The 14,228-nt window shown below is 38.6% G+C and overlaps 1 pseudogene; it reads right to left on the bottom strand.

The window, feature by feature from the left end:
- Nucleotides 1–7,225: 7,225 nt before the first annotated feature.
- On the bottom strand, nucleotides 7,226–9,096 carry LOC122496058 (annotated as a pseudogene).
- Nucleotides 9,097–14,228: the final 5,132 nt, after the last annotated feature.

Below are 14,228 nucleotides of genomic sequence, written 5' to 3'. Positions count from 1 at the left end.
CAAAGAATACCTAAACAAGAAAATCTCAAAAGTAATTAAATTCTAATGATAGAATGCGAGATGTTGTGGAATGGAGATTTTTTAAATAACTGGATTGTTTCAAATCACTTCATATCACTTAGGTAAGCACTTACTCTGCCTACATGTAGGCTGATGTCTCAGATTCCACAACCTAAACATATAACATAACAAATTTATGGTTAAGGTGTTGGCATTGTCCAATACTGGGATATGTATCAGGCTCTGAGCTGAAGTTAGAGATTTAAAAATGAATGAGGCATAGTCTGTCTTTCATGGATTGAAATCTAATTAAATAGTAACTAGAGAGGGGAAGGCGACGAGCATTTAGTGAAGGTGTAGCTGGTGTTGGATTCTGCAATATGTCATCTTGCAAAACACCAAAAATCACAATGTAGGTATGATATATATATGTGCTATCCTTAATCCCCTATTCAGATAAGATAGTTAAGACTCAGGGAGGTTCAATTATTCGTTTCGAATTTTATAGCACAATTATACACGACTTAGGTTTAATTAAGGAAATCCACAGTCTTTAGGAAAAAAATTTTTCCAAAGAGAAGCGTTGGGTTTTCAGAAAATCTTTGAAGAAAATAAAAATACTGCTTACTGTCTTCAAAATCTTGACTCTATTTCAGACATCAAAATGTTCTGTATGTAAATGCTTAAATGATTCCACTTATAATCAATAACCATGCTTAATTACTGTGGGGGGAAAAGAAAACTTGCTTTAACAAATCTGTATTTCTAATCCATATTTCCACAATACTTGACAAATTAAAAAAATTTCATCCCAAAAGGATTACTTATGGTCCTTTTGCATAGCAAATATAATATTGGATGTGATAGTATTGAAAAGCAATTTTCTAAGTAACAGCCAATTAATTAGTAATGTCCAAATATTTTTTTTTAATTTTTTTTTCAACGTTTATTTATTTTTGGGACAGAGAAAGACAGAGCATGAACGGAGGAGGGGCAGAGAGAGAGGGAGACACAGAATCGGAAACAGGCTCCAGGCTCCGAGCCATCAGCCCAGAGCCTGACGCGGGTCTCGAACTCATGGACCGCGAGATCATGACCTGGCTGAAGTCGGACGCTTAACCGACTGCGCCACCCAGGCGCCCCAGTAATGTCCAAATATTTAAAGTTATAAATCAACTATTAACCTGTTAAGTAAAATATATGCTAGCTTTCTATGTTGGCAAATAGGACTTAATATAACAAATCAAATGTATGTGTGAAGTTACATTATTAATATAACTGAAAATTGGCAAAACATCAAAGATGACTGATTTATACTTGTGCTTGCTTACTTAAATGGTCTGTTGACTTGGATGAGTGATCAAAAGAAAACATATAGAATTTATAAATTCTTATAAATTCAATCCACAAGATTTATTTTTTTCTCTGAGCGAAATCATTACATTGTTCTTTTTTATGTATTTAAAAAAAAATTTAACGTTTATTTTTGAGAAAGAGAGACAAAGTGTGAGCACGGGAGAGGCAGAAAGAGAGGGAGACACAGAATCCAAAACAGCTCCAGGCTGAGCTGTCAGCACAGAGCCTGACGCAGGGCTCGAACTCACAAACCGCAAGATCATGACCCGAGCCAAAGCTGGAAGCTCAACCGACTGAGCCACCCAGGCACCCCATATATTTTCTTTTTTACTAGAACATTGTAAAAGTATTAATTTATGCTATTTTTGCCAAAATTATGACATTTTCTTATGCAAGAGTTTATTGCATTCAAGCTATCAGAGAGGAAGGATTTGACAAGCTAATTAATTTGTCCTTTCCTTCGTCTAAATGTTTCTAACTTTTATTTTTATTTTATCTTATTTTTTATTTTTATATTTATTTTAATTTTATTCTCAAGTTAAGGTTTCTACCTTTTAAATCTTGCCCACACCGCAAATAAGGTCTGTCTCTAGCACTATTCAGAAACCAAATACAGAAAACTTCATGGCATTGGACACAGCCATCTTTATTTTGTAGACAGAAGACAAGCGATATGGAGATAGCCTGGCTGCATTAGTCACAGGAGGGGATGGTCAGAGCTGCAGTCAGTGGTGTGCTGGAACCAGCTGGTATGGGCATGAGAAAGTCCATTCATGGCACCTTTCCCAATTCTGTGGTCAGTGCCATCACTTTGGGAGTCTGAAACTTGTCACTGGTGGGAGTACTTATACCTTGGGAATCAGCACATGATACGAACCAGGTTCCCACTGTCCCCTTGAGTTAGTTGTTAAACATCTGAACAGCACTGGTTATGGGTTGCTCTGAGTGTTGGTTTGTGAGTGACAGTGGTGAGCATGTGACCTTTAATAAATTTATTTTGTGCATGGGTTTGTGATATTCTGAGCCCTCTGAGACACTCTTGCCCTTCTTGCCTCGGTCAAAGGGCAACACTGATTTTATTAGGTTATTCTTCTCTTTGAAGCTGTCATTTCCTGTAATCCTTTAAACCAAAAAAATAATTTTAGAGAGATTATGAGTTTTCCCCTCAAAGGAGACTATTCATTTTACCCATTTGATACTCATCTTATAACTAAATAAAGTTATGTGTTGGGCACCACACTGTGAAATAAATATCTTTACTTAGTTGAAATTGATATAATGTTCTTAAATCTGTTTCTTTTTTTTCATGGTTAGTAGAGAGATTTTATGTTACTGAGCATTGATCCAATTAGAGAAATGAAATATTCTGGGTAAAAATACCTAAAGAAGTGTGTGTGTGTGTGTGTGTGTGTGTGTTACTAACATGGCATTAACTGGTTAACTCTTAAAAAGATGGATTTTAAACTTGAAAAGATTCTTGATTAGTGAAAAGAAAGATATCAGTAAAAAGAGAGAACATTGTAGGAAAAATAGGACTGGTCGGATTAACGTTGTTAAATTACACTGATGTAGTATGCTAAAAAATGAAAAAGTTTACCATATAATTCTTGTTTTAGATAATATAAAAAAGACAAAATAGCAAGGTTGCCAGGAATCCAGCACGGTAATTAAGGACTGATACATAAAGCATAGAAGGAATTCGTGTAACTACCTAACACAAAGCAGATCTTCCAATGTAGAATTATTTCCATCTTGTTCTTTATATGATAAGTATGCTTAGACCAGAGCCCTGTCAACTCGTATAACATTCTCAACTATTCATCCATTTCCCTCCAAGGCAAATAGATTAGTAATTCATACCTGGGCTTCATGAAAATACTATCATAAAAATGTCCTGACATATGTTGACTATCAGAGCTAGGTACTGTATCATTTCCTCCTAGAATGAATTCAACTCAGTTGATTAAATGTGCTTAATATACTGTAGAGTTTACATTATAAATTAATTTAGTTCAAAATGCTTTTCTATGTATATTTTTGTTTATAAAAGTAAGCTTGAATAAAATTATGCTTTATGTTTAAAAGTTGGATATGAAGTGAGTGTGTTCTTAGTTTTGAATTGGAGATTTGTTTTCATAGCTGAGCAGGAAGCTATTACTATGCTGTGAGAAGCAAGGCAGCTTCTGAGGAGTATAGATGCTAAGAAATATAACAGAATATGCATTTGTTCCTTGGTTTCCAGTGTAAGGGAATGCAAGGAGCTATTTAGCTATAAGGTTCTGATGCTTATTTACCCAACCTTACTTTCCAATGCTGATTTACTCAAATCTCTATCATCTCAGTCATTTTTGCTGTAAGTTACTTGGTCTAGTGACAAGGGCACTTCAGGAAGGACTTTACCATGGGCTTCAAGGCATTGAGTTCCGATCAGAGCTCCCCATATGACATCCCTTCCACTCACGGGCACGTCCACACGCCTACCTGCTTTGTCTGTTGTATGGCAGTACCACATGGCTTAGTGTAAATCTCTGCTTGACGCTTGAGACGATCGTTGTGCAGGGCTCAGACCTGTTAGCTTTTTCAAAAAGAAGGACAGAGCACTAGAAGCCACCAGAGCGGTGAAATGGGTAATGATTTGAAAAATTTCATTGCAAGCCCGCTTTAGCCCTGAACGTATGATAGGGCTGAGATAGAGGAGGGGCAAAATGCAGCTGCCTTGCGTGGAATAAAAAGAAAAGAGGTAGTGGAGAGGAGGCATAGGACCAGTGGATAGAAGAAGGAATCATAACATAGAACTGAAAATAAATCGTGGTTTATAGTTAATGTTTCATGACTGCAGAGGTATCATTTAAAATTACAGAAAGTTCTTTAGACTTTTAGTCCTTATGAGAACTATGGACAACTAATCAGTGGGTAATCTCCTAGAACACTACTTTTTATATAGTCTAACTCCCACATATTTGTCAGAAATAAAATAAGAAAATGTGTCTATCCTGCTTATACGATTTAAGTTTTTTTAAAAAATGGTTATTCACTTATTTTGAGAGGGAGCGTAAGCAGGGGAGGGGCAGAGAGAGAGAGGGAGACACAGAATCTGAAGCAGGCTCCAGGCTCTGAGCTGTCAGCACAGAGCCTGACGCGGGGCTAGAACTCAGACTGTGAGATCATGACTTGAGCCAAAGTCGGCTGCTTAATGAACTGAGCCACCCAGGTGCCCCCATTTATTGATTTTATCTCCTGATGTATCCCAGATAAGAGAGGACTGGGTAATCTGCTCATGAGGTGCAGGTCTTTGTAGCTGTTTTTGGTGGCTTCATTCTTCCAGCTCGGGGACATGGGAGGCTGACTGTCACCTAAGTCATTCTGTGGGATGGCCCCAGGCCAATGAGAGGCACATCCCCCGAGGGCTTCCTCCAATTCTTTGCCCTGTTCCTAGTTCTCCTTGCCCTCTTCCTCAAGGAGCCCAAATCCAGTGAAGGTCCAGTCTCTGACTCCATGGGGCAACAGCCACAGCTCCAGAGCTCTGTGTGGATTTGGGCCAGCCTTTGTTGAGATTGTATCACATTTCACTTCCCCTCTCTGCCTGATCTTACTTCACTTCCCCATTACATGACAATCCTAAAAAAACACACCCAAACTTCTGATTTGGTTAGATTTATTTATTTAAAAAAAATTTTTTTTTCAACGTTTATTTATTTTTGGGACAGAGAGAGACAGAGCATGAACAGGGGAGGGGCAGAGAGAGAGGGAGACACAGAATCGGAAACAGGCTCCAGGCTCTGAGCCATCAGCCCAGAGCCTGATGTGGGGCTCGAACCCATGGACCGCGAGATTGTGACCTGGCTGAAGTCGGACGCCTAACCGACTGCGCCACCCAGGCGCCCCTGATTTAGTTAGATTTCTTGAGTTAAGGCTGGTGAAAATTTGGTCTTACCTGGTTTGATGAGTCCCGCTCACTGAGGCTGACCTTACTGGGCTAGTCACATGCATGGCTGCAGTGGGGCTCAATCCGTGAGCTCCTAACTTTAGAGCTTTTTAAAAAAAATACACACTCATATATAATCATTGCTCCCAAAGTGGGCTGTTATATCAGAGGGCTTTTGTCCAAGGCTGTGGCAAAACTAGCTCTTCTCCAAACTTTAGGTACATAGGTTGAGCTGTATTTTTCCAACCCTATTGGTGAATTTCACATTGGAGGTCTTTATGTCCTTTCTTACCAGCAAACCTGAGTTAAGACCATGAGGACCCACTGTGAGGGAAGGTCTAGTAATATGGAAGCCCCAAAGAATAGGTGTTCCAGGTCTTAATTTTTTTCTTCTGGAATGTTCTTTTGGTGTTATTAAGATTTTCCCATTCCCCTCCCGCATTATCAAGTTGTAAATTCAAAGGAAGAGGTGGTCTCCACTAAGCCACAAATGATCCTGATACACTCTATTCAAATCATCATGGCCAAGAGGTGACCACTCCAGAGTTGGAGAAAAAAACAAAGAAAATCTGCTCCAAGGTAGGTTTTTGTATTCATTTAAGCAAAGAACAAACTTGCAGCATCCTTCACAAAAAATAAAATAAAATAAAAATAGTATATCAGGGCACCTGGGAGGTACCTCAGTTGAGCATCTGACTTTTGATTTTGGCTTAAGGTGTGATCCCAGGGTAGTGGGATCAAGCCCCATGTCCGGGTCCACACTCAGTGTGGAGCATGCTTAGGATTCTCTCTCTCTCTCTCTCTCTCTCTCATCTTTCTCTCTCTCTCTGCCCCTCTCCTCCATTCATGCTCTCTCTCTCTAAAATAAAAATCAAAAGAAAAATAAATTTTAAAAGTAGTATATAAGCTTTCCTTTCTAACACATTTGCTGCTATAGAGACAAAAGGCTAAATAAAAGTAGTAGTAATGATAAAACTTAAATTATTAATGATGAGAATTGTTCCACTTATCATCTTTTATTGATTAGAGATTTAAAAAAATCTTTCTTGGGGCATCTGGGTGGCTCAGTCAGTTAAGCATCTGGCTTTGGCTCAGGTCAAGATCTCAGGTTTGTGGGTTTGAGCCCCGCATTGGGCTCTGTGCTGACAGTTCAGAACCTGGAGCCTGTTTTGGATTCTGTGTCTCCCTCTCTCTGTCCTTCTCCCACTTGTGCTCTGCCTCTCAAAAATAAATAAATGTTTTTTAAAAATTAAAAAAAAATCTTTCTTTAGCAGCTCTAATGAGATGCTTATCAGTTTTTCTTTCGCAAATAATATGCATATTGAGACATTCTTTTTTCCTGAGTCTAGTCCTCTATCTAAATGTATTCAGATTTTATGATCTATTTATTATCTAAATAGTTTTCAGATTTTATGATTCTGGAATGTTCGTTTATCTCTCCCCATCACCCATCTTTCATTCCTTAAACCACTTCTAATCTCCTGTCTTTGCCTCTGTCGGCTTGCTTTACACAGCTTCTTCCTAACTCCATATAAAGCATTGGACATATATGCAAGATTTTTTCTTATTTTCTTTTATATATCCTAAGGTTTTAATGTAAAATCTCCACTCCTCTACCATATTATTTATCATTTTTCAAACTTTGGTTTTCTCTTTTTGGAATTATCATCAGTAGAAGTAACTTGTAATTCTAGCAATTTGCCTATAGTGGACCATGACTTCTTGTGAATGTCAAAAAAAAAAAGAAAAGGAAAGAAATAAATGAATGTACATTGGTATTTCAAAAAGAGTGAAGTTTCAAACACATGCATGTTCTTTCTGTCCTGTGTGTGCTTATTGTTAATTTTGTGTGAAAGACTCTTTCCTATTCTGTGTACCTGGCAAAATAAAAACCTGCTTATATACAACTACTTCTTTGAAGCTTTCCTCACACCCTTATATTTCCTTGACTCTCCTCATGAACTATCTCTGCATTGTGTAGATGTTATTATGATGGCAGCTACCTCTTACATTACTTACTTATTTTTACTTGTCTTTGGGATTCTTGAAACGAAAATCTCTGTACTAGTCATCTTTGTATTTCCAGGGCTTAGCCCAGTGCAGAGTATAAATAAGATGATCAGTGAATGATGGTGAGGTCTTGAATAAAGGTCTAATTAAGATGATCAATGAGACTATTTCCTATTGTCTGGCAATTTTCAAGATGGGTCAAATTCTCATGATAACAAAGGGCACATAAATGGGAAGAAGTCACTCCGAGTTAGTTGATGCTAAATATTCTTATTTTAAAAACACCACTCAGAATCATTTAGCTGATTGAAAAATAGAAGTTGTACTGTTATTAACAAACCAACATATTTGTGCTGCATTTATTATTGTAAACCCCTATTCAAAATTCTACCTGCAGTAAACATTAATTTTGGAAAAGCTACCAGAAGAAAAATGGCAAATTATTGAATGGACAAAGTCTAAATACCCATCCCCCATACAGGACATTTTTCTTTTTTTCAGTTCATTCAGATTCAGCTTTATTGTGAATTAACCATCTATCAAGAATGAGCATCAAAAGAGTAGAAAAAGATAAAGGATGGCATTTAAAAAAGTTCCCTGGCAAGTGAGAAGGAGGGCATGAGGTTAAGAGCCCTGTTTAGGGAAGGAAAACTTGTCCAGGTCACGAATGCTGTTTTTGTCAATGATTCAAACACTGAAGGTGTTGGATTGAGGATTCGGATTCAGAATCAGAATGAAGCATTTCTGGAGCTCCTCTAGACATTTCCTAAGACGTTACATGCCCTCTCACGAGAGACAGTTGGTGTGTAGGATCGGTCCAGTCTGCTGTGAGTCAGGAAGCCACGGGCTGCAGAAGAGGCCTTGGCCAAAGCTGCCAGGTAGGCCATGTAGTAGGGTGCTGGATCCTCATGCTCATTATAGTCAACCAGGAGGAGGTTGACATGATTCGGGATACGACTCTGAAGGTAGTCAGCCGGGTTTCACCATGTGAAATTAGCTGCTGCTGTGGGAGACAGTTCATAACCATTTTACATCTTATGAAGTTGCACACTTTTCTGAATATATTCTGCAAACTGTACAGTGTCTCCAGCTTCTCCAACACATAAGAATAACATTTCTTCACTCTGAAACGTCTTGTCATGATCGTCTTTCATCTGGACAATTCTGTTAGCGGCTACCTGGTCAGAGGCAACAAAGACATAGTTGGGGCCCTGGATGCTGCCTCCCTCGATAGCAGAGGGAGGCTGAGAGGACAGAGCGTGGGACTTGCCGGCATCTCGGTCTCACCGGTGAGAGACCAGACATTTTTTATGTTCAGGAATTGCCTAAGAGGAAATTGCATTTATATTTTTACAGATGTTGATGCATTCCTGTACGCAGAAGTAATAGATTTGTGTATATAATGGCTCTTGTCTGCTCAAGCTTAGCTATGTACCGTGCTTTCGTTGTCTTTCCTGCTCTTTCAAAGGGAGGATGGATCACAGCAGGAGAATTTGATGCTAAGAAACTGACAACACATGCTCGCCTTTCAATGAGATTCTGATCCCTTAAAAAAATAACGCTTGGCTTCTTCCTTATCACAATTCTCCATATGAGCTACGAATCACAAGATGCAATCCTACGTTCCTCTTTAGTTTTGATGAGATAGTGTCATGTAATTCATGGCAAGATTCAGGAGATTCTTGCTTGGCTATTAAATTTATTCTAATTGAATGATAGTATTTTGTAATTGGAAACAAAGTTTATATCATGAAACTGACTTTCTTATTTGATAAATAAGCAACCAGAAATCTAAAACTGCTTAATGATTGAGACAGGACTGTAGAGATGGAACCAGGGTCAGTGCTCTTTCCACTACACCAAGTTGACCTTATCATGTAAGCTTTTATCTCCCTATAAATACTGAGAAAGGCTATATTCTTTAGAAGCTAGTGTCTAAATTTATCAATTATTCCTATAACGATCAGCATTACACTTTCCCTCCATGTACATGGAACAATGGCCACCTGAATATGTCCATACTCTAATCCCTAGAATTTGTGATTATGTTACCTCACATGGCAAAAGGATCTTTGCAGATGGAATTAAAGTTATAGACCTTAAGATACAGAGCTTATTGGGTGCGCCCAATATTATCACATGGGCCTTTAAAACTGTAAGAGGAGGGGAGAATAGTAAGTCAGAGAGAGGAGATAGAAGAAGAGGAAGGAGACATTTGAAGCCCCCCCAGAAGGGCACCATTTCTGGCTTTGAAGATGAAGGGAGACAGCCATGAGCCAAGGCATGCAGGTAGTCTCCAGAAGCTTGTAAAGGCAAGGAAACAGATTCTCCCCTAAGCCCTCCCGAAAGAACACAGCCCTGCTGACATCTTTCACCTCATGGGACATGAAGCAAGCAAACCAACCAAGCCCACAAACTTCTGGCCACCAAGTCTGTGGCAATTTGTTATTACAGCAATAGAAAATTAATACATTCTTCTCCATTCCCTTCGTCTCCTTCATTTCCACAATCTCCTTATAATCTTCATTACCACCATCATTACCACTATTGCCCCCTTTTACTGAGTGTCCCTTAAATAGGAGACCCTGGGCTTAGTGTTTCAAATTCATTGTCTCTGATCCTTACAACAATCTTAGCAGGTAGAAATCGTTAACTCTACTTGACGAATAAGATGGCCAAGTCAAGCAATTCTCATAGGCCACAAAGATAAGAAGTACAGGATCCTAGAGAGCTATCTTTGGATGAGAAATCATTTCAACCTTGTAGGTAGGCAAAAGCTAGGATCCTGTGTTATTTATGTCCAATATAATTTCTTTAGGAGAGAAAAAAACTAAAAAAATCTTTTAAATTGATAAAGAGATGAGTGGGCAAGTGATTGTCAGCAGGGTTTATCAGTAGAGAAAGATAGAATATGTTATTTATAGATAAGAAATTAAAAGATCATTTTAGCCATAGATATCCAAACAAATGAAGTATTTTGAGTGATCATACTGCCTTACGGTATACAGTGTAGTGAACACTCCATCTACAAGCCTAGAGATTATTAAGATCATCCTGGGTGATTTTGCAAGAAGCTTTTGCTGCTTAGACAGGGATTTTCCAATCTCTTCATTAACTCATCTAGACTTAAGTTCAAATTCGTTATTCACTGTTTACGATATCTGAATTAATTAGCTGAAAATATGTATCCTGGTCTCAGAGTGCTGAAATGATTAAACATATGCAGGAAATAGGTGGTTACCAGCTACCACTTGCTCATAGACTGCAGGAAGGCATGGGGGCTGTGCGAGTCTGGGCTACCACACTATGGCACCAGATGTCAGGTGCCAGTTGGAACCCAAGGATGTATGGCAGTGTTAGTGGAGCTTGGAAAGAGGATCTGGTGAGCATCCTAGACATCAGGGAACCTATAAAAGGAAGAAAAGCAAAAGACAGGGAAAAAAATGCTCATAGAAACAAAAAAACACACACGCAAAGAGAGACAGAGAGAGAGAGATGGAGAAAGAGAGAGTGGTAGAGAAAAAAGAGAAAACGACTAGAAATATTTAAAATAGAGGTGTCAGGAAAGGTACTTGTAACTTAAAAAATTTTTTTTAAAAACAGGTTTGGTGTTCTAAGGCACAGAGTTCTAAGGCGTTAAGTTAAAAACCAAAGAGATTTTAGGGTAGTTTTTTATGCCCTGCCTATTGTTTAAGCATTCAGTCCTTACCTCATGTAAAAATACCATACCAACAGCTAACTAACGTTTCTTGAACATTTACTGGCAGAAAGTTTAATTGCTTGGCCATCAGTTCACACCGTTTGTGAACAAAGGAGCTGGGATTTGGTTTTAATTCTTCCTGACATCCAAGTCCATTTGTTTTTAACTGCTATACTGCAATTTTGAACACATGTAGAATGTGTACTTGGGTCTAGTCAGGATGATTAAAGACTTTCATTTGTGTCCTGACATCCTGAGCCTAGGCCCTTGAAGAACTCAAGAAGGAAGTGAGCATAGGTTCATTCTCCTACAGGCCTGGGCAAAGATGGATAAAGCACATGGTCAGACCCTTTCTCTCAGAAATCCAGACATCACGTTTTTCCCTATCTCCATGAAATGGAGAGAAAAGTAGGGTGCAGGAGACTGAGAGTTGCCACAAATATCCATTCTTTCATTTGTCTTTAGTAATAGAACACCCAATGCTAATCTGGATGTCAATGTTCATGGCATTTTAGTAGCCCTCCTTGCTGTTAGGTTTATGTGACTTATGTGATTATGCTGAAGACAATGAAACAAAAAGGAAAGTTGTGTGGAACTTCTAAGAAGGCTCTTAGAGGAAGCTAGATCTTAGAAGAAATACTGTGTTGGTCTGTCTGCCATTACTTTTTCCTGCTGCCTGGAGCAGCTAGGACGACTGGAGCTCTAGCAGCCATTTTGTACCATGTGGTGGCCTTGAGGATGAAAGCCAGAATTAGGATGCTGGAGCAAAAGGATAGGTGACTCCTTGGTTATACCAGTACTGGGTTTTCTACCTATGGACTTGAGGAAAATTAATTTGATGATTGTTGAGACAGTGCTCTTTGGGTTTTCTAAAAAAATATCAAGATAATATATATATATATATATATATATATATATATATATATATAATCATCTCAACCAAAGACAACAGCTGCATGAATCTGAGTCCTCATAAAAGTGGACAGGATTGGGCATGTGAGAGATTTATCATGGTAAAAGTCAAGGTCGGTGAAGAAAACAAAGGGAGGAAGCCCTGGAAAGAGGGGAGTGAGAGGGAGCAGAGTGAGACTCTGCAGGGCAGCTCTACAGAGATTTTGGTCAGACCAAAGCTGCTTCTCTCAAGGCAGGGGCCTATCCTAGTATCCCTCACAGGCTTAGGCCAGTATTTGGCTTGGATCAATCAGTGCAGTGGTGAGGTCAGGAACTAGGCGTTTGCATCCCACTTGTCACAGAAGAACTGGTTGAGGTGGATTTTCATGGCCACCAGAGTGGTTCAATTTTGATGATGTCTGTTTATGTGTAGACTCCTGTTCCTCAAAAATATTCTTAGAGATGGCAGTGGTGGCCAACTGCCGAAAAACATTTTAATTGGGACAAACCCAAACCTGTGTCTCGGTGGCATCTTGCTACTAGTGTCTCTCAACGGTTGGGGTGTCTGTTGTAGGTTGAATCCATTTTGGAAGTCAGAGTAAGGGAGCACACTTCAGTGGTTTCTCCCAGTTTGGAAAGTAAGTGGGAACTCTTAACGTAGATTTGGCCGCCGCAGCCAGTCCAAGGCTGGATGGTGGATAGAATGCTGGTCTCACTCCTGCTACATCGAAGTCTGCCCAAGGCCACAACTCAGAACTACCACTGAAAGCAACACGTTGCCAAAAACGTCAGATCCATGAATGTACTACAAAGGCTATAAATGGAAAATGTGCTTTTCTTATTGACTTGCTTGTATAAATAGCTTAGAGATGTTTTCCAAGTGCAAATCCCTAACACTTTAAAATTTTTACTTCACCCAGTGGAAAGAAAATACTCATTAATGGAACCACAAGCCTCAGCTTTCTGGCAGGAATTTTCAGCTCATTACATGGTAATTAATACTAATCTACATGCTAGAAAAGTAAAAAAAAATAACCCTTTTCTTTGTTCCAATTTTTATCCTGTTGTTCTGCCAGAGGGCAATAAAGTTAAAACAGAATCCCTTGGGTTTTTTTTTAAGAGGCTATAATGCAAATGAAAAATTTCATGCTTAGACTGAAGAGATCTATACATTTTTAGGGTCTTGATGATAAAAGTTTGTTATTACTTTTTAAATTGCTAACATCTCTACAATACATTGCAACAGCTCTAGACCCAACAACCAATAAAAATAATGCAATAGTAGCAGGAATCCAAAATCTCTTTAAATGCACTTTTTAGATATGGCTTTATCTGGATTAGGTTAATTAATCATGTGATCTCACTAACTGAAATTATATTTTGTGTTCTATCTGGTATCAGATATGTCAGGCTCATTATGGAATTTAGAAGCATGGTCTCTGATGACTATTCTAGACTAAACCATACAGAATAAATGAGAGACAAATAGCCTATATATTATAAATGTGAAATATAGAGTGTTTTTGTTGGTACTTCTACACCTATATTTTTTTTGAAAAATTATAATAATTTGGAACAGAGGAGAGAAAAGATATATATTTCATTTTCTTGAGATCTCAGGAAATAACACATGATGACTACAGTGATGAATAAGAAAATAATTAAGCAAGTGAACCAAAAATAATGATAGATAGAAGGAGGATTGGTTGGGAAGGAAATAAACTTCAAATATTACTATTAATAAGGTACTGGACATTGCGTTTGTGAATTTAAATTTTGTAAATTTTTAATGTTTATTTACTTTTGAGAAAGAGAGAGACAGAGTGTGAGCAGGAGAGGGGCAGAGAGAGGGAGACAGAATCCAAAGCAGGCTCTAGGCTCTGAGCTGTCAGCACAGAGCTGGATAAGGGTTCAAACTCACAAACCCCGAGATCATGACCTGAGCCAAAGTCAGATGCTGTACTGACTGAGCCACCCACGCGCCCCTAAATTTTGTAAATTTGAAATGATATGATGTGCATATTCAATTTTCATTTTGTGTAAAATTAAAATGATGTAAATATTCCCAAATTAAAAATTGTTCAAAATATGGTATATTTACAAAGGTTAAAAGGTGGGCAAAATGTTGTCTGGAAACAATACCTGCCATCCTTTGTTAAGAGTAAGTTTGTTACTGTGACAGATTTGGGTTCTGCCAAGTCTTCAGCAATGGATTTCTTCCAGGCGCTGTGACTACGATCCATTGGGTTTTGGGGATTCCTACATGGAACACAACTGTGCCCACTGAGGGTCTCTCAGTCCAGCGTGGGAGATGGAGAAGTACATAGATAAGTTGAATAAGGTAAA

Source organism: Prionailurus bengalensis, chromosome F2 (genome assembly GCF_016509475.1).
Source record: "Prionailurus bengalensis isolate Pbe53 chromosome F2, Fcat_Pben_1.1_paternal_pri, whole genome shotgun sequence".
Taxonomy (NCBI): domain Eukaryota; kingdom Metazoa; phylum Chordata; class Mammalia; order Carnivora; family Felidae; genus Prionailurus; species Prionailurus bengalensis.
Note: the sequence above shows the minus strand (reverse complement) of the source record. Positions and strands in the feature narration are given on the sequence as shown.